General features: G+C 47.3%; 1 protein-coding gene and 1 long non-coding RNA gene across 2 annotated transcripts in view; one reads left to right on the plus strand and one right to left on the minus strand.

Moving 5' to 3' along the window:
- The window catches only part of LOC122375698, a 39631-nt gene extending 37449 nt beyond the window's left edge, over positions 1-2182 (minus strand). Inside the window, exon 1 of the mRNA XM_043355188.1 lies at positions 1973-2182. The gene's annotated coding sequence lies outside the window, so the exon portion shown is untranslated. The remainder of the gene's footprint in view (positions 1-1972) is intronic.
- Positions 2183-17909: 15727 nt separating this feature from the next.
- On the plus strand, positions 17910-20508 carry LOC122375695. The gene is made up of 2 exons (XR_006255440.1): positions 17910-18157; positions 19166-20508. It is a non-coding gene; the product is annotated as an uncharacterized LOC122375695 (long non-coding RNA).
- The last annotated feature ends 4 nt before the right edge of the window (positions 20509-20512 follow it).

Here is a 20512-nt window from a genome sequence, read left to right on the forward strand (position 1 = left end):
GAAGGAGACCGACCCATTCGATCTCCTTGTGGAGTAAGTCCTAGTATTTCATCAATTTAATTCCATCTCCACATCATGTCATTACGTCAAAAGCACGAGCAGATCGCCCAAATGCCGGTGGCCGCGATAATTTCTCTAGTTTCTGAAGAATTTTCGGGACCCATGCTCTTTTCATACTGGATCGCGTGTGCCTTACAGAAACTGAAAAGTTCTTCTTATATCAAAATATAGAAAGTAATTTTTTGTTATAAAAAGGTTTTATTTTCTTTGCTGATCATTTTGAACATAAAAAAATCAAAAATCCATTGCAAAAAAAAAATAATTTCGTGAAAGTGAACTATTTCCTTTAAAAAAGTTTTATGAATGTTTAGGGGTGAAAACGCATTTATGGGAAACGCGTGATAGCCATTTTAAAGAACTGAATGAGCTGCGTCTATTCATGTCCTTGATTTGCAATTTGCTTCAAACCTTGATTTTTGGCGATTTTCTAATACATTTTTTGACGGAAAAAGCCATGAAAAAGTTATTTCAAGAAAATTGATACCGTAAAGTGGGGCTATTTGAGACAGTGGGGCTATTTGACAGTATTTAAAATCGTTATAAAATGAAGATCGTTTGATTTTTGTGTGATATTTTTGCTCAGGGAGGTATGGAATCGAGCAGTAAATCGCCTGAGGAAAAAATTAAGCATAAATTTTAAGTGGTTTTTATTTTATAGTAATTTTAAATACTGTCTCAAATAGCCCCACCTTACGGTATCTAAAAAACTTTTAGAAAAACTAACGCACAAATTTGACAGACGTCAAATTGATAAGGTCGAAGGCATTCGATGATACGATAGCGTAAGCGGTTCGTGAGTTATTCCAGAAAAACAGAGGGGGTCGGATCCGACCCCCCCCCGGCGGTCACGGGCTAACGTGTCCGTGTCAGCACCATTAGACCCAACATTACGAGTGCAAAACGATCCCCGCAGTCAACGTGCTCTAAAGCCCTAATAAACAACAAGACCCGTCAAATAATGTGACGGGCCCGGCGGACGGTCACCGTCTACTTACCCCGCTGCGGCGACAGGGTGGACGCGATCAGAACCAAATCGGAACAGACTGTCGGTTGGAGTATCAGAGTCCGCCCCAGAATACAACCGCCAACATAAGAGCCGGCCAGCCTCGGGCGAAGAGACGCGCCCACAGCCACCGCCGTCAACACAGGATCGCCGCCAGGGGGACGGGGGACGGGGGATGGGGGGGGGGGGGGTTGGAAGGGGACAGCAGAAAAGTTGGGTACGCGATGCAATGTCATGATATCCGTTCCTTGAACAATGAGCATGGCTTTTAGGTATCATATTTGTTAAAATACCTATCAATCATCACATTATTTGATCAATAGCAGAACATTGCATTGAATATTCATTTGATTGCTGTAACGTGAAATGACTATTTGAGCCATGGTCCGTGATAGAAGTCAAAGTAGGGTTAGAGCCTAGAACCAGACAACTGCTCAAATATTTATAGGTGAAGGATGTGCAATGTGCATGCTTGACGAAAATAAATCCAGTCGATGATTGTACTTGACAAGGTTGAGCACGGAAATGTCGGTCGGCTGTCGCCATTCGATAGTTTCTTCCGACCGCTTTTCGGTAAGACAGCATCGACCCATCAACCGCCTATTGGGAGAGGGGGGGGGGCAGGGGGTTCTGTTTTTGATAGTCGCACCAGTCGCCGCCCCATGGATTTTAAAGGTTCATGTCACGACACTGAATGCATTAACTCTGCAGAAAAACGTCATATTTGTTAATTGTCTTCGTGTAAAGCAAGTTGAAACCGCCACAAAAAAATCGGACACCTATGCAAGCGCAAGACGAAAATCTGCTTATCACGGTAGACACTTCGTAACATCATGATACCAAAACTACACATGAATGCACCAGTGGAATTATCATTAGCGGAAAATCTCACTCATAGGCATAACTTACCTTTAAATTGCAGGCACGCTGATGAGAGTAACGATGAAGGTCAACTTGTTGCTCGCCTTTGACTTTATCACAACTCTTCACCTTCAGTCAGTCGTGGAATATCAAAACAGAAAAATTCAATCGTTGATAATCCGCCGGGTCAATGAACGTAAACAATGCACGTGACGTCTCAGCTCCGTTGCCCATTTCGAGGTCAGGCGGCGGCAGTGGGCCGACCGGGGGCGGCCGCTGATTGGTCAGAATAAGCGGCCACCTGATTGGCGGAGCGGTGACCGGGCGGCCCCCTGATAGGTCGCCGTCGACCGGGCCGCTTCAGAATACGCGCCGTCAAGCAGTGAAATGTGTGATAAATCGATTGCAAAAACATCTTATTATCTCACAGGGAGGGGGTATCTGGTGCATTCACCCCTTCGGCAGCCTCCTAAATCGTTCAAAATTTGTCGCTTTCCGTGAGCTGACAACAAAACAGCAATTTTTATCAGAAAAGGTCTCACTTTCACTATCTCAGCGACGCATGAGGTACCCAAATCGGAGGAGTCTGGATAATTTGGGACGATTTTTTGGGAGAGAATACCCCGTAATGTGCAGTACTGCCTTTCAGCATCGGCCAGTGTACGAATAAGACACAATTAGGCCAAACAATTGGCTGCAAACCTATGCTAATAATCAGCAATTAGCCATAACCCGGACACCCGATGAACAACCAAACTCGGTCGGCCGGTCTCAGCCGGCTATATCTCTACGCCACAGAGCTGGTGGATACGGGTCGGGCGGCCGGCGGGGGGGGGGAGAGCGGAGGGAAGACGAAGAGCGCATTTGGCCGGCGGCCGCACAAGTTTATCTCGAAAAGCAAATTAGATAGAAGATCGAACGATACCTAACTACTAACAGGGGCGCGGGAACTACTTCTATAGACTGGGGGGGGGGGGGGGCACACCATAAAAGAGATCATCCTAGGGTCCCCCCAAACCTAGTTTTCTCACTTTTTTTAGGCCACTTATTTTTCATCCCTTGGCTTTTTCAGCAAAAAAGAAAACATTTGCAGAAAAGTGCGGTATTTCGTCTCAAAGTTGTGGGGGCACCGCCCCCACGGCCCCAGAGTTTGGGGGGGGAAGCAAGCTGCCCCCACTGCCCCCCGCTTCCCGCGCCTATACGAGTAGCTTCGAATTCAGAATGCAGTTTTTTCACTCGGGTCAGTCAGCCCTCGTCCTTAGGCAGACATGTGCATGGATTCGAGTGATGGATCTATGATCTCCTCAGTCAGTGGATCTCGAAGCAAACTGCAGATTAGGATCTATGAGGCGACCGAATCCGGCATAAAAAAATCTGTCCTAGATCTATGATCTCATAGGATCCGATGACAGGAACCAAGAATATGCAGCTATGATCTGAGTGGATCCCACCATACCATGCACAACATTTGAAGCCAAGTTTTTAACCCTCGCCCGCACATGGGGGGGGGGGGGTGGTTGCCACCCCCCCAGGTAGTCTTTCTGCTCTGCACTCAACATTTTTAGAGCTAAAAAGCTGATTTTTCGTATAGCTGCTCCTCTATCCTTTCTTGATGTCCACCGAAAATTTCAAGTTTCTGTGATTTTTGGTTTCGGAGATATGACCTTGTTTGTCAGGTCATGTCATGACCCAAATGGCCAATTCTCAACATCTTGCGTTTGCCATGGGCCTTGTGAGCTTTTGACACGTTGATTTCGGCCTTTTTTGCCAGTCTTACCTCCCACCTATCATGGAACATGTTGTTCGACGATGTACAGGGGTCAAGGTCAGGGTCAAGGTCAACCTAGGTCATCTAAGATAATTGCGTTTTAGGCAAGCTGAATTTACTTTTTGTGAAGTTTTTTTGACTGCATTTTTGGTAAAAGCTTCTCAGATCATGATTTCATGTAATATGGACACAAAAACAATCGGTGCACTCATCAGAGCCCTGTTCGGGCAGCGCATCCTATTGCAAAATTTTGCACCACGCATGCGCAGTTGGGGTCTGTCGGGTGCGCAGGGGCGGCGGATTCGGGGGGGGGGGAGGGGGCAGGGGGGGCAGCTGCCCCCCCTGGCAAAATCGTGGGGGGGCAAAAGTATCTTTTTGCCCCCCCCCCATAATTTGTGACAAAGCTTAGACAAGAAACCATATACCTGATTATTCTGTTCGAGCATCTGAAGATGTAACCAGATGCTCATGTACTTTCATACGTTGCCTTTCTTAAATGGCAAGCGTTCGCGTTCATATGAAGTTTTCCTCTCTTCAACCTAGTTTTGGAGGCATTATAAGCGTCAACGTGACGCAGCGGCAACCCAGGCCTTCAGTGACCGCTTACAGGGGCGACAGATACGGGGTGGCAGAGGAGGCATCGTCCCCTAAGAAACTTTTGGAGGAGGGGCAAACGTATATTCTTGCCCCTCCATAATTTGTGCCCTAAACATGGGGAAAATTTCCATAACCTGATATTGCAGCTATGCGCTCCTACAGTTTGTCCAACGGTGCCTTTTGAATATGTGTAAATGCTAACTATTTCCGCTTTATATCATTTTTTGTCTTTTTAGATTCGATTTAGCGATATTTTAAGTGTGCAAGAGACGCAACTCATACCTTCAGTGGTCGTTTGCCGCTATTTTGTACCTACATAAATGCCAAATCGTAAGCGAGCGGAGACGGAAGTGCTAGCCATTCGCTTGCGGGTAGTTAGGACTGATGAGCGCTCATAATAAGCCACGGTCGTACGCATTGACCACATTGACCAATGCACGTTATGGTATGGCACCCAAAGGCCAGTCATCATAGATCTGCTTTGGGCATTCGGAGGCTTGTGTGGGGCCAGTGTTAAAACTGGATGTTCACAGTTCAGTATCCGCTTTATTTCAGTTTTCACTATTAAAAAAGTAAAAATTAATGATGGAAACTTTTGAGGGTTAGGGCACTGATCATTAGTGCCCCTCCCCCTCTGTCTAAAGGCTGGCTAGGTATAGAATAAAGAGCATCAAACACGAACAGTAGCGGCGGAACACCTTCAATTAAGGAGGGGGGGGGGGCACCGCCGACATTTGGTCCCATTCTTTCCATGCAACGCCCATAGGGCTAACGTTAAAATGCCAAAATCAAAGGGGGGCACGGTGTCCCGGTGCCCTCCCCGTTCCGCCGCCTATGAACACGAAAGCAAAATCTAAGGCATTTTGGAAAAATGAGTATGCCCCGCAGCGTCCGATAACTACCACCTTCCAGTGGGTCAAGCCAACGGGGCCCAAGTCTATAATGGCACTTAACGATAGCACTAACCTTGTCTCACTTTTCGTTGAAGTCTGTTCCGAATGGTTTCGGCCACAGACTGGCTGCACTGAGGTCGTTTGGTATGTGCAACTGTAATTAAAGCCACCTGAGGCGCCCTGACACCAGGCTGAAGCTGGGTTGGAAATGCTTCGTCTTTGCAGATATCACTGGCCACTGATTCTCGAGTGCCTGAACCGGTAGATGTGGCAAAATTTGGTGTGATAATTTGGACCTTACCGCAGTCAGCACACCCTAAAGCCCTAATAAAGAAACGCCCCACCCAGAGCTTCTGGATTCCCGTTCCAGTCCACCGTTCCTTCACCTCAGCCCGCCGCCGCGCTCCCTCGCCCTCCGTTCCCAGCTTGACGAGCGTTTGGGCCTTAGTTAAGCCTTGCTGTAGGCTTACTGTATAAACCCATCGAGACAGCCCGTCTCGGTGAGCTTATTTGGCGAACACCATGCCTTGGGGAGGGTTTCTGGCGGATCGCTGTCCCAATATGTTTAGATGCGACCGACTGTCTCTGAATGTTTGAGCGGTCTCCTCCCGCTGTGAGCTAGTTTTAGTTGATATCTGTCTCAGAAATACTTTTTAAAGAAAGGTTAAACGGAAATCGAACGTAAAATGAACAGAGGAAATGGTAACGAGTTACCTCATTGCAAAGAATAGCGCGCGCCTACTTCAAAAGGTTTGGCACCGTTCTTCAACATCTGATATGCGATCGGGTTACGATAGGCGTTATCACAAGTGTATTCGCGGCCATTGGGGCGACGTAAGAAAAGAAGAAACCAACTGGCCCCAAGAACTTTAAATTATCAGTTAGCATGCACCTTTTCCTTGATGTGTAGAGAATTAACCATTATTTGTTACAGAAAATTGCATTTAAAATCTTCCATTAATGCTTTTTTCATCGTTTGCACAATATGTTCTTTTACTAAGCTAGAAACACTAATTAGAAATAGTTCCCCCATCATCAAGAACAATAGGGAAGGCTTGAAGTGAATAAAATAACTTAAACGGTTTTGTAATCTATGTGAAGGCACTTCTAAAATTGCCTATAGAAATATTGAAGGCAAAAGTTCAACTTTTTCACAAGACGGATGTCTATAAACCTATTTAACTTGTGGCAACTCAGCCGGTATTTCGTCGCCTACAGCCTAGCTTTCCCTAGTGACCGATAGAGGCGCTGCTATCGATGTCCGCCCGTGCCGCCTAACGATGACACAATTTTTCCCATTGGAGCTTTTTTCTAATACAGCAATACGAAAAGCGTTACATCGTCCACTGGCGGATCCAGGGAGCGGGCATTTAAAGCAAATATTTACTCCCCCTCCCCTGGCCCCTGCATCGCCCGAAATAGACAAAACGTACCTTATGTTTCCTAATAATAACACTTTATCAGGATTTTTTTTTTTTTGCTTTATGCTGTTCAGCAATAAGTCCGTAAGGAATCGAAATCCGAGGAGTTTTGGGATTTTGGACACTTTTTTTTGGGGGGGTATGTCCCTTATAGCGTCGAAAACGCCTTTCTGGATCCGCCTATGACATCATCTCGACTGGGATCTTGCCCCCCCACGCCAAAATCGAATCCGCCGCCACTGCGGGTGCGAAGCTCCGCCCTTCGGCGTATGACGTCACACGTGTGACGTAGGCTCGCGCAAAATCTTTCAGTTTTGCGCAAGAAGAAAATAGTAGCTGCAGGAGGCGAAAGTGGCGTGGATTAACCCGCGCCCTGCTGGGGGTCCTGGATTTCCACGCCCTGCTGGGGGGGGGGGGGTGTTTGAACACCCCCCCTTGTAACTCGGCTCCTGGGCCACGTAGCGATACGCGGAAGGCGGCGTTCGAAAGAGCGTAAAAAATAATGACGAAATCACTTCGGTCAATTTTTTGGTCAGGTCAAAGGTCAGGTCACCAGAGGTCATTGAAGGCAAAATTTCGCCGATTTCCAGGTAGAATGTCGAAAATTTCCAAGAAGCCAACGCATAACTCGGGAACCAATAGAGCTACAGCGCCGCGGAAAAGCGCATTCGATAGCCCTATTAACGCCCTTTCTGAGTAATTCTCTCAGATTTGACCTAAGGTCAACGGTTTTGCCTGCAGGGGGCAAAAACTGCAAAAATAGCCGATATTTTCGAAAACAGTTTTTCTGCAATAACTTTTGACCCAAGCCTTGTACGAGCTTACTTTTACCGGCATCGTGTTCCTCTCGTCAAGACGCATCGAATGAACTATAACTTGACCTTGAAAGGTCAACTATAAAATTTGACCTCAGGTCAAGGTCATGACCTGACCGGAAAGGGTCATGTTGCATATCAGTCGATCCGTATCGTCGAGCTGAACACATCTAAGGCGTTTTCATCGCTCTAGCATGCCTCTATCAAAAGTTATTTGCGAAAAACTGTTAGATACCATTCGTGACCTAAGATGACCTCAGGGCATAAACAAGGGTCACGGACACCATTTTCAAGTTCAGTGTGTCTAAACCACTTGTAATTCGGTGTTTGGGAGTGTGTATAATGTCTTTCATCCAAAAGAGGCGCATTTCAATTTTCTCCCATTGACTTATAATGGGGAGGTCGCAAAATTGACCTGACCTTAGGTCATCGATATCAAAATTCTGAGATATACATTTTGTACATGCTATTGCTCTTAGCAATCGCTGAAAGTTTCAAAGCGATCGGTCACTCGGTGTAGCTATGACAGACATTGAAAGTTTTTATGAGGTGAGGTCACTTCAAGTGACCTGGTGACCTGACCTTGAATGACCTTGGTCTGAAATTTTCACAACATGTGTAGAATTGATGTATGATAAGGTGTACCAAAAACGGCGGCGCTCCGCGACGCCGTTTTTTAGATATTCGCGAAAAACCACAAGGGGGGTGTTCAAACACCCCCCCCCCAGCAGGGCGCGGGTTAAAGTTTACCCTCATATATTTCTTATTGTAAGTGGTTAGTATGGTGTTGTTTTGGTATAATTATCTTTCTTTTCAGTGGCACATTGCTATAAACCACATTTGAACGCATTTTACTTAGTAACTGAACGAAACACACTAGTCCATCCGCGCCACGGTTCGCCGCGTGTCGCGTGGCCCTCGGCTTTGCGAACCGGCGGAGAGGGGGCGGAGCATGGGCGGAGCCAGGCGGCTGACATCATCGCATGTGTGACTTCACACTCAGCAAAATATTTTGCGCGGACCCGAACAGGGCCCAGTATACACACAGACACACACAGACATACAAACACATATAACTGACCTTGACCTAACTTGACCTGAAATGACCTCAGCAGCAAAAATCTGGTCGGGTAGTGTGACAAAGAGGTTCTAGCTGGCTTGGCACCAGAAAACGGCATCGTCATCGGTATATGATAAGCAGCGCACTTGATATCCAACGGTGACCCAAAACAGCAACATTTTTTAGTTTGACCTGACCTGGAAGGTCAATGACTGACCTGAGAAGGTAAAATCGGGTATCATTGGATTCGTCTCTTCCCAAAGAATCTTTTTGGTCTTTACCGCTAAGCTCTATCTCCAACAGGAACGAAACGGCGCGGGGGGGGGGGTGGCAACCCCCCCCCCCATGTGCGTTCTAGGATGGGAAAATGGCATGTGCGGGCGAGGGTTAAGTGTTTCTACGTCAATTAGTGCCACAAAACTATGGATTGGGACAAAATGTCATGTACAGAATGTACATATCGGAATTTTGATATCGGTGACCAAAGATCAGAGGCCAGTTTTACCAACAGAAAAATAGCCGCCTGCCGGATTTTTTTGCCTAAAGACCGCTTCACATACGCGACGGGCTTCACATATGCGACGGTAAACGCGAAGGGCACGTAAGCGGATAGGGCCTTTAGCCCTTTACTGTTTCACTTTGTATGTGAAGCGGTATTTAAGCAAAAAATTCCGGCAGGCGACTATTTTTCTGTTGGTAAAACTGGCCTCAGGTCAATTTTGCGACTTGCCCATTTTACCTCAGGGCCTCGGCTAAGGAATTTTGACTGGTGGGCCACTTGGGCAGCGACATGGACTGACCTTCGTAGCCATAGCCCCCCCCCCCCCAATTTTCGATTTCTCCCCAGATTTCGGCCACTTTATTCTGCAAAAAACGTCAGGATGGCATTCAAAAAATGTATAAAAAACGGGGCTCGACCCCCCCCCCCCGACTCTTCAGAGAGAGAGGAGAGAGTAGGGACCCACAACCCTCTCAGTGGTGATACTCCCGCGGTGCACATAAAATTGCAAAAGCACGAAATATATAGTCTACGACATACCGTAGTACATATCGACATATCGACATGTCGTAGACTATATACCTATTCCGTGGCACAAGTACCTATGCACACAATATTGACGCAGATTATAAAACTTTGGACGATAACTTACGGCCGTGAGTGGATCGCTCGCCGACTAGTCGGAGATTCGGAAGCGGTCGGACGGGATCGGGCGTTGTTGGGTGGATCGGGAGGAATTGTGAACAGCACGAGTGCAACTTTACATATAAAGTGGGTTGTAGCAGGAACCCCAAAAGGGGGTTGTAGCAGCAACCCCAACATCTCTGAAAATGATCATTAAGCCTATTGGTGTCGCATGGAAAATAATTGACTCAAAAGCCCAAGCGCACTGCGCAACCCTGATATTTTCTTTAAAAAAAAACTAAGTTATGTACCTACACGTTCACTTCTGGTGAACAGTGTCCCAAACTTCAGATTTCTCTTGGGTGTCTGAGTGGAAAATTCGAGCCACCCAAAATGTGAGAGTGGAAAATTATCCACTCTTATTCTTGAGTGTCATCTTCAGCCCAAATGAGAAATTTTTGGAACGCTGACTGTGAACGGTTCGAAATTCGTCCAACTGGTCAGATGTGTGACTGCAAGCATCATACCGGTCGTGAAGACGCATAATATCGCTTGCAGACTTCAATCGGCTGGAAGTCGCCGACACTACCTCTAGTTTGGCTCTGGCTTATTGTATTGTATTGTATATTGTATTAGCGAAGCATTCCAATGATGGATTAGTGTCAGCTTCTAGTCAATGACAATAGTAAAAACATAAAACACAAGCACACACACGCATACACATTGTACTAAAATACAAAAACGCTAGTCACATGTCGAGTTTAAAAGTCGTAAAAACTCTGCTCTAGTTCGAGAGCCGGTGGTGGCAGGCGGCAGGCGATTCCAGGACGAGGCCGCTCGGTACGACAAGGCCCGGCGCGACATAGACAGCCGGTAAGCCGGCAGCTCCAGTACACCGGCACACGTTGCCCGCGTTGAGCGCTGCGATACAGCGGCTCGCCGAGTGAATAGGGAGCGGATCGCCTCCGGAGCGCAAGGGTCACTCAGCGCCCTGAACACAGTGGAGCAGTCACGGTGGACGACAAGATCAGCAATGTCATGCCAGCCGAGGGCTCTCAACACCGGTGAAATATGTTCAGAAACCCGCGCTCCGGAGACGACCCTAGCACCAAAATTCAGGATCTTCTGCACCTTATGTAAATGACAGCGAGCGGCCCCGCCCCAGACGGAGAGGCAGTAAAGGATGTGGGGGAAAACATCGTGTCTATCGGCGAGCCGTCTGAGATCGCTCGCGGGCTTATCCCCGACCGTCTGAACTGGTCTGTTCTCTATTCGTAGTTTTTCTTGTAACCGACTGGTCTGCGGCAGATGCTTAAGCCCTTGTTAATTCGGCAGGCCAAAATTCGGCAGTGTAACACGGCCTTTATGTGACTGCAACCACTCGATCGATCGGAAAGCTTGCAAGAACTCTCGCAGACCTCGATCGACTGGAAGCCGCCGACACTATCTGTAATTGACAGAGGCAGACGTCTTTCGCGATTATTGCATAAAATTTAAAGCCTCGGTCACACTTCACCGGATTGGACCAACGGACGAGAAACGGACGAGAACTGTCAGCGTCCGGTGATGTCCGTTTGTTTCCGTTGGACGTCCGTTTGTCATCCGTTGATATCCGTTCCATGTCCGGTGGTGTCCGGCTGAGCACACCGGACACCACCGGACATGGAACGGATATGAACGGATGAGAAACGGACGTCCAACGGAAACGAACGGACATCCCCCGGACATCACCGGACGCCGTCCGTTTCTCGTCCATTGGTCCAATCCGGTGAAGTGTGACCGAGGCTTAGTCCACTTAGTCCAAGTTCACTTTTTACCCCAAGAGGATATTGCAAACAATAGGTTGAATTTTTTTTTTTCACAAGAATATGTTTCACCGATGGGTACTTTACAGCCTGAAAATGTACGATAAGATCTGCTAATTCAATTTGAAATGTGATTTGTGAAAACTGTGGAAACTTAGATTTTTCGGAAAATTACTGGTGGGCCAAATCTTTGAGGCTGATGGGCCATTTCGGGTCACTGGTGGGCCATTTGGCCCACCAGTTAACATGTTAGCCGAGGCCCTGCGGCACCGGACATGGAACGGATATTAACGGATGACAAACGGACGTCCAACGGAAACAAACGGACATCACCGGACGCTGACAGTTCTCGTCCGTTTCTCGTCCGTTGGTCCAATCCGGTGAAGTGTGACCGAGGCTTTAAATTTTATGCAATAATCGCGAAAGACGTCTGCCTCTGTCAATTACAGATAGTGTCGGCGGCTTCCAGCCGATCGAGGTCTGCTAGAGTTCTTGCAAGCTTTCCGATCGATCGAGTGGTTGCAGTCACATAAAGGCCGTGTTACACTGCCGAATTTTGGCCACGACCCTGTCGCCGAACCACGTCGTGTAGGAAATCGGCGAACAGTTCACCGACAGAGGCGAACAGTCCGCCGCCGCAGAGCCCGATTTGAAGAAAACGGGTGGGGGCCCCCTAATCGTGCGCGGGTCGAAGCTGATCTATGATTCGGCGAACATCGCGAATAAATGGCGAATCTGTTGCGAATAGTCGGCGATACCATGGCAACAAGTCGGCGCACGCAGCGACATGTCGGCGGCGACTCGGCGACTGTTTGGCGATCATGTTCGTTTATTATAAGTTCGGCGAACGGCCACGAAATTTTCATTTTTTCATGAAATATTCGGGGCGGTCGTGACGAACCGTAAAAGTCGCGAGGTGGACAACGACTGGTCTGCGAAATGCCAAGACTGTGGAAGAAAGTTACCGAATCGATCCGCGACATAGGATGACTTGCATATTCGTGCACATTCGTGTACCAAAATTCGGCAGTGTAACAAGGGCTTAAGCATCTGCCGCAGACCAGTCGGTTACAAGAAAAACTACGAATAAAGAACAGACCAGTTCAGACGGTCGGGGATAAGCCTGCGAGCGATCTCAGACGGCTCGCCGATAGACACGATATAAGCCAGAGCCAAACTAGAGGTAGTGTCGGCGACTTCCAGCCGATTGAAGTCTGCAAGCGATATTATGCGTCTTCACGACCGGTATGATGCTTGCAGTCACACATCTGACCAGTTGGACGAATTTCGAACCGTTCACAGTCAGCGTTCCAAAAATTTCTCATTTTGGCTGAAGGAAGATGACACTCAAGAATAAGAGTGGATAATTTTCCACTCTCACATTTTGGGTGGCTCGAATTTTCCACTCAGACACCCAAGAGCAATCTGAAGTTTGGGACACTGTTCACCAGAAGTGAACGTGTAGGTACATAACTAAGTTTTTTTTTTTTTTAAGAAAATATCAGGGTTGCGCAGTGCGCTTGGGCTTTTGAGTCAATTATTTTCCATGCGACACCAATAGGCTTAATGATCATTTTCAGAGATGTTGGGGTTGCTGCTACAACCCCCTTTTGGGGTTCCTGCTACAACCCACTTTATATGTAAAGTTGCACTCGTGCTGTTCACAATTCCTCCCGATCCACCCAACAACGCCCGATCCCGTCCGACCGCTTCCGAATCTCCGACTAGTCGGCGAGCGATCCACTCACGGCCGTAAGTTATCGTCCAAAGTTTTATAATCTGCGTCAATATTGAGTGCATAGGTACTTGTGCCACGGAATAGGTATACAGTCTACGACAGTGGTCGGCAGGTCATTCGGTGTTGTGCCCCCTTTTTAGGCGCCAGGCAGGGCCATTACCCCCACCTACCAGACCCCATTGCTGACACAACCAAGTTTACTGAAATTCCATACCTTTCTGGAACTCTTAGGGTATTTCTGCATTTCCGATGCATCAAATTTAAAACATGACACTTCCTCCACAAAGCACTTAATATATCCCACTTAACCCTCGTACATATAGGGGCGGCGAGTGTTTTTTTGTTAACCCTATTAGTGGCAGGGGGGGGGTTGTTTTTATCCACCCCTCAGGTTTTTCGGGAATATCTCCGAAACCGCTGAAGCTACGATGCTGAAATTTTCTGACTTTTCCTAAAACTAAATTGGGCACATTCCCTGAAAATTTCAAGTTCATAACTTTACCAGGGGCGGCTCCAGAGCACTGGGAATTGGGGGGTCCTATTCGTGAAGCGAGTCATTTGGGCGAAGATCACGATGCTGCACCAGTTTTACGAACAGTGAATAAAAGGTATCATGTGATAACATATACAGTTATTGTGCATCCTCTTTTGACACGTTTTTGCTATAATAGGCGGATCCAGGCGTCCAAAAAGGGGGTTATGTTTTACCTCCCAACATAGGTGCCCTGACACCGCCTATGCATTACCAATACAATTTTAGTCGTTCTCTCATAAGAAAATTATAACATAACAAGACCATTACCACCCTTTTTAGAAACAGTACCAACAAAAACCTTTTTTACTATACTTTTTGTGTACCCCCAATCTCAATGATCTGTATCCGCCTATGATTTTTGAAAATGCATATTTTTAGGATCCATGTGAATTCCTGATTCATTCTCTATCGATCGGCAAAAGTTGCGTTAAGATTGGTTCAGAAACCTGGCCGTGATAAACAGTCTAAAATGTATCTGCAATTTGCCCGTTTTTACCCCCCTCTACCCCCCCTATTGACATTTTTTAATTTTTATTTTTTAGAAATGTAGATCACGTTGAGCGAAATCGAATGCCGTTTGAATTTTGAAAATCGGCCCGTTAGATCTCGAGATATCAAGGGGGGGTCGTAAACAGCCCCCCCTGCCACTAATAGGGGGTAGCCAGGAGCCTGCCACTAATAGGGTTAAAAGCTCACGTAAAAGCCGTTGGATCACGACCAAATTGTACCCTCGAGCCAATCATTTTTTTCTTTACATGCCCGGGAAAACCTGAGGGCCAGTTTTACCAACAGAAAAATAGCCGCCTGCCGGAGTTTTTGTCTAAAAACCGCTTCACATACGGAGCGTAAGCGCGATGAGCATGTAAGTGGATAGGGTTGTACCGTTTACGCTTCGTATGTGAAGCGTTCTTTAGGCGAAAAATTCCGGCAGACGGCTATTTTTCTGTCGGTAAAACTGGCCTCTGGACCCATAATGATCATTGTCTTATGAGCTTTTTCTGGAGATCATCTTGAGCCATAAAATCTCACTTCAAGAAGTTATAGCGGGTCCCGATTTTCTTGACATTTGACCTCCTGAATGAGACGAAATGACCAAGGACCTTAAAAATGGGCAGCAGCGGCTTCCTATAGTCACGGGTAATACGCTCGTTTTTTATGCACGGCTCCATATCAGAGTCCGAGAGGCCGCGGGGGTCCGATCGACTCCTCCCCCTTACGTTAGCGGCTGAGGAAACGCCAACAGACGGGCGACGGAAATTGCAGGTGCTTTTGTACGACTGTACGGAGCAGCGGTGAGATGGTGAGGCGAGCAGCTATACGTGAAAATTGGTATCTAATCAATGTGTGCTTTGCCTTTGACCTGGGCCAAGCTTGGGATGCAACAGTCACTATGGTTCCATCAATGGAGCCACTATCTCTAAAAAGATAGGTTTTCTCAGAACCCCTCATTACCCCCACCGAAAGGGCTCAAGTAGGTAGGGTAGCCTGGGGCAAGACGCCCCAGATAATTTATTTTGCTACATAACTTTTGTCCCACATCACCTGGAAGGCCAAATTTGTGCTCAATGCGTTCTTTGGACATTTTACTTTAAATTCCACCCGTCAGATTCATTCACTTATGATCGAACTCCCAGCTAAGAAGTGATTTGTGAAGCAACTGCAAATGGGGCATTTTGCCCCAACCCCAGGGCAAAACGCCCCACGGCCTGGGGCAAGAAGCCCCATACTCTAGATTAAAGATTAAACATGCTAGTTGACTAAATCTTATATGGGAGGCCCGTTAGACCTCTGGCGGCACGGCACTGAAGTTAGCACCTTCCATCCTGTCAGGTGTTCAGCTATGACACTATTGTATGTACAGGTTTTTCACCTGGCTCATAAGGCCAAATAATAAATTATTGCAATGCAAATGTTAACAACATACTTCCTTTGCCATTAATTTGCTGGGAAAAGCACATAAAATTGCATAGAAACTTACTGTTTGCCAGTTACCGAACATTAGGAAGTGGGTATTCGGAACAACACATGAGGTAAAACGCCCCATGGGGCTTTTTGCCCCGCGACCTACTGGGGCGTTTTACCCCATCACGTAGTTCGGTCAGAGAACAACGCCTTGCACTCCAGCAAGAGATAATTTAAAACGCACCAACCCATTATTATAAGCGTTAGACACTAGTTGTTCAAAATACATAAAAGTCGTTAACCTGATGTCGACAATAAAAGAACGCCATGATGCATAATCTGACTGCAAAACATAAAAATCACTCCAAAAACAAATTTTTGGCTATATCTCCCTAAAGAGTTATCACAATTTCTTTCCAGTTTGCTCATATAATGATCATATAGTGCACGTTTTATAGAAGAGAGGATGTTTCCCCAGAACCTTGCCAGTTCCGAGAAACCTCGGTGAGGCGTTTTACCTCGGCGGGGCGACTTGCCCCGGTCTACCCTACCCCCAAAGGGGGCATGCCCCACCATTTGCCGACCCCTGGTCTACGACATGTCGATATGTCGATATGTACTACGGTATGTCGTAGACTATATATTCCGTGCTTTTGCAATTTTATGTGCACCGCGGGAGTATCACCACTGAGAGGGTTGTGGGTCCCTACTCTCTCCTCTCTCTCTGAAGAGTCGGGGGGGGGGGGGTCGAGCCCCGTTTTTTATACATTTTTTGAATGCCATCCTGACGTTTTTTGCAGAATAAAGTGGCCGAAATCTGGGGAGAAATCGAAAATTGGGGGGGGGGGGCTATGGCTACGAAGGTCAGTCCATGTCGCTGCCTAAGTGGCCCACCAGTCAAAATTCCGTAGCCGAGGCCCTGCGTGGGGGCGGTGCCCCCACAGCTTTGAGACGGAATACCACACTTTTTTTGCAAATGTTTTCTTTTTTTGTTGAAAAAGCCGATGGGTGAAAAATAAGTGGCCTAAAACCGGTGAGAAAACTAGATTTGGGGGTACCCTATCTATTATGGTGTGCCCCCCCCCCCCCCAGTCGGAAAGTAGTTCCCGCGCCCCTGCTCATTTTGGCTGTTCTTTCTTCCTCACCGGGCTCAACATTATAAAATATATTAAAAGTTTGCTTCGAATCTTCACATTAATTCAAATTCACGCAGCATTTTTGTGCGTAGTTTACACCACTGATATCAAGAAGTTGATAAAATATTTGGCGTTAATTACGTCGTTTTATGAAACCCAAATGGCATCAATTGGTCCGGATTCGAGCATTTGCCGTAAATGAAGCTCCGTAATTTCGATGGCGTGAATTACTCCGGTCTCCGGCTTTATGCAACCGAATTGGCATCAAATACGCCAAATCTGGCATAATTGACGGAACGCCGTAAGTAATTCCTTTTATGAAACGAGGCCCTGGTGGCACTAAAATGTCGGGCATTGATCTTTACTGCTATCTAGCGGCTATAAGCAGTAACTATGGGTCTGTTCCAGCGCCTCCAGAAACCTCCAGAAAGCTCCAGAAAGCTCTAGAATCCTCCAGAGAGCGTTCCAGCGCCTCCAGAAAGCTCCAGAAAGCTCTCGCCAAAGCTCCAGAAACCTCCAGTAGCCTCCAGAGAGTTGGGAGGTCCAAATTTCTCTGGAGGCTCTGGTCTACAATCATGGCGCACATGTTACAATCACGAGTGTAAACAAAGGCCTTTTGACTGATTATTTTACTACTTGAATGTAAAGAAAATTACATTGCTATAATTTTGTTAATCTTTCTTAATCAAATTGAAAACAAATTTTGCGTTTCAAGAGAAAACAATCGTCACTCTTTTGGTATATGTGATGCCAATCTCCAGAAATCTCCAGAATGCGTTCCAGCGCCTCCAGTAAAACCTCTGGTAGAGCCTCCAGTCAAGAATTTCTACTGGAGGCGCTGGAACAGGCCCCAGAACTGTGAGCTGACTGATGTAGAGGCGCTAGTGTCTGAGCCTCGTAAACCGGCGCATCGCGCTTTTACTTATACCATTGGAATTGCTTTAAAGTTTTGTTTTTTAATGTCTGAAAATCATATCTTAAGCTTTTCAAAAAACAAATTATTATTGTAAAATTCAAATTTGAATATCCTGAGACCAGTTTATTAATCCTCCGCTAGGTTTGCTAGTGCCTAATGAAAGTTGCCTATAGGTCCTGAAACAAAACAAATCCAGCTCCTCCAGATCCAGGGGGGTCCGTCCCTTTACCGGGCCATAGAAGGAAAATTGCTACCAAATGCTGCCAATGTGACGTCACTGGGATGGTCGAAAGCTGATTGGTCGCTGAGATTCAGGCGATGCTGTCAATTCTGGCGCACCGGCGCAGTGTTTTCCAGCCGTTGCGTGTATTGTTATACGGAGTTTGAATATTGTTTATTTGATAATAATATCACTTTATATTGATATGTGTTTGAAGATCGGAAAAGCATGCACATAAGTGGCATTCACACACTTGTCGTCTCAGAGATCATGAAGAATGACCAGCTTCAGCAGTTCAGCTCAGGTATTCAATTTATTCAACTGTATAAGCATGAGTATCATAGGCAGATCAGCCCCGTTTCAGTTCAACCCGGTTTAACCTTTTTTTGTCATTTTTGGCTTTCAAAGGGAGCATGATAAACTCATATTAAGTTGTAAAATGCCTTAGCATTGTTGAAAACATAATGAGAAGGAGAATGGAGATGGATCATGGAATAGTTGTAAATTGTTTCGGAAGTGGCTAGCTTCTATAAATATTAATGCTTTGTGAAAATAACAACTTATTTGTCAAATTAAATAGTATCAAATAACAAATCAATCTATGCTTACCTCCCAGACTGGAAAAAAATTCACACACTGTCAGTGTCAGATGCGTCAGGGCCCAGGGGCTTTCGGGTCTCAAAATTCAGCGCAAGTGATTTCTCACCAAAATTTTGGCACATCTTTTGTGCAAAGTTGAAGCTCATTGTTACTTCTTTTCAATATTAGTTGTTGCCAGATTTTATAATTTGTATCTAAACTTTCAAATTTTGGATGCAAATTTTGAATTTAAAAGGATTTCTGACATGCTTATTGCTGAAAATCCCATTCTTGTTTATGTAAATGTTATGTAATTGACATTTGCTAACTAAACAAGCTCATCCTTATTCCTTGTCTAATGTCTATATATTGGTTTCTATTTATACCACCTGTGCTACTACTAATTTCTATTTGTTGAGACTATTTACCTAATGCATTTGCTTCATATGATTTTATACGCAGACGCACCTGTGCATGGAACAGTAATGCCAGACCCAAATTCAAAATATTAATGAAAAATTGTGTTATTTGCTTGTTTCACCTGAATTCTGAGTCAGGCCTGCAATCAATACATAAATATGAAATAGGTACATGTTTTGAGGCTTCATATCAGCACATAGAAAAGGCAATCGAAGAAAAGGCACCTTTGGGCATTGATTATTTTTGCTTGCCATCGCCTAGTCAATTTTTTCATGTTGCATTGTGTTAATAAACTTGGTAATGTGTTTTGCAGGTCCTGGGCTGGTCCTCTGGCGTGCAGGACGGCGAGGAGTGGCTACCTGCACATAACAACACAATGACTGGCATCGAGCTGAGGGTATAAAATCACATCATATCGACTTCAGCATCTGTCTCCCAGCTTTGGAGACGTCGCCCGACTCCCGAGTCCCTGAGTGGCGAGCGCCAGTTTCCGAAAGGAATTTGAGGAAGGCGACCCGAAAGCACCCGCTGGGCTGCCGACACTCCTGCGCTGCCAGCAGGGCGTGCTGCGCAGTGAAGCCTCGCTGCGTGGTCTGTACGACATCCGACACCGGCACCCAGACGTGCAGTTTCTGATGACATCCCACCTCAACCAGGGCTGCCCCGAGAATCTGCTAGTGCTGACTGCCTGCTGCTGAGGCCGACCTGCCGGACCTGTCGCCGCCCTGGTGAGCCTGAGCCGCCCTGGGACCTGCCGCCGCGTCTACGCTGCCGCCCTGGTGAAACTGCCGTCGCCCTGCCGAACCTGTCGCCGCCCTGGTGAGCCTGCGACCGCCCTGGGACCTGCTGCCACCCCGGCGGACCTGCCGCCGCGTCTACGCTTCCGCCCTGGTGAAACTGCCGTCGCCCTGCCGGACCTGTCGCCGCCCTGGTGAGCCTGCGGCCGCCCTGGATCTGCTGCCACCCCGGCGGACCTGCCGCCGCGTCTACGCTTCCGCCCTGGTGAAACTGCCGTCGCCCTGCCGGACCTGTCGCCGCCCTGGTGAGCCTGCGGCCGCCCTGGACCTGCTGCCACCCCGGCGGACCTGCCGCCACGTCTACGCTTCCGCCCTGGTGAAACTGCCGTCGCCCTGCCGGACCTGTCGCCGCCCTGGTGAGCCTGCGACCGCCCTGGGACCTGCTGCCACCCCAGCGGGCCTGCCGCCGCGTCTACGCTGCCGCCCTGGTGAAACAGGTCCGTCGTCGCCCTGCCGGACCTGTCGCCGCCCTGGTAAACCTGCTGCCGACCTGTCGCACTTGCCACCGCCCTGGTGAATCTGCTGCCGACTGCCTGACCTGTCGCTGCCGTGGTGAACCTGTTACCGACTTGCCGGACCTTTCTCGCCGCCTTGACGAGCTTGGGGAGCCTGTGCTGAGGTGCCACCGCTCTGTTTCACGTGTTATGTTGCCCGGTTCCTGGCTGTCGCGGAGTCAATCGGCACATTGTGTTTGGAGAGGCGACATCTTGTACAACTTTCCGACAGTTCGGAGCATTTTATTGTACCTACTCAAGTCGCAAGAGATTAGGCTTGTGCCTTATTTGTCCTCTACCAATCTGTCCAATATGGTTTTTTATAACTACGATTTATGGTATGACATAAACCGGTATATTGTGTACGCA

This window comes from Amphibalanus amphitrite, unplaced genomic scaffold (assembly GCF_019059575.1).
Source record: "Amphibalanus amphitrite isolate SeventyFive unplaced genomic scaffold, NRLGWU_Aamphi_draft 001898F_arrow, whole genome shotgun sequence".
Taxonomy (NCBI): domain Eukaryota; kingdom Metazoa; phylum Arthropoda; class Thecostraca; order Balanomorpha; family Balanidae; genus Amphibalanus; species Amphibalanus amphitrite.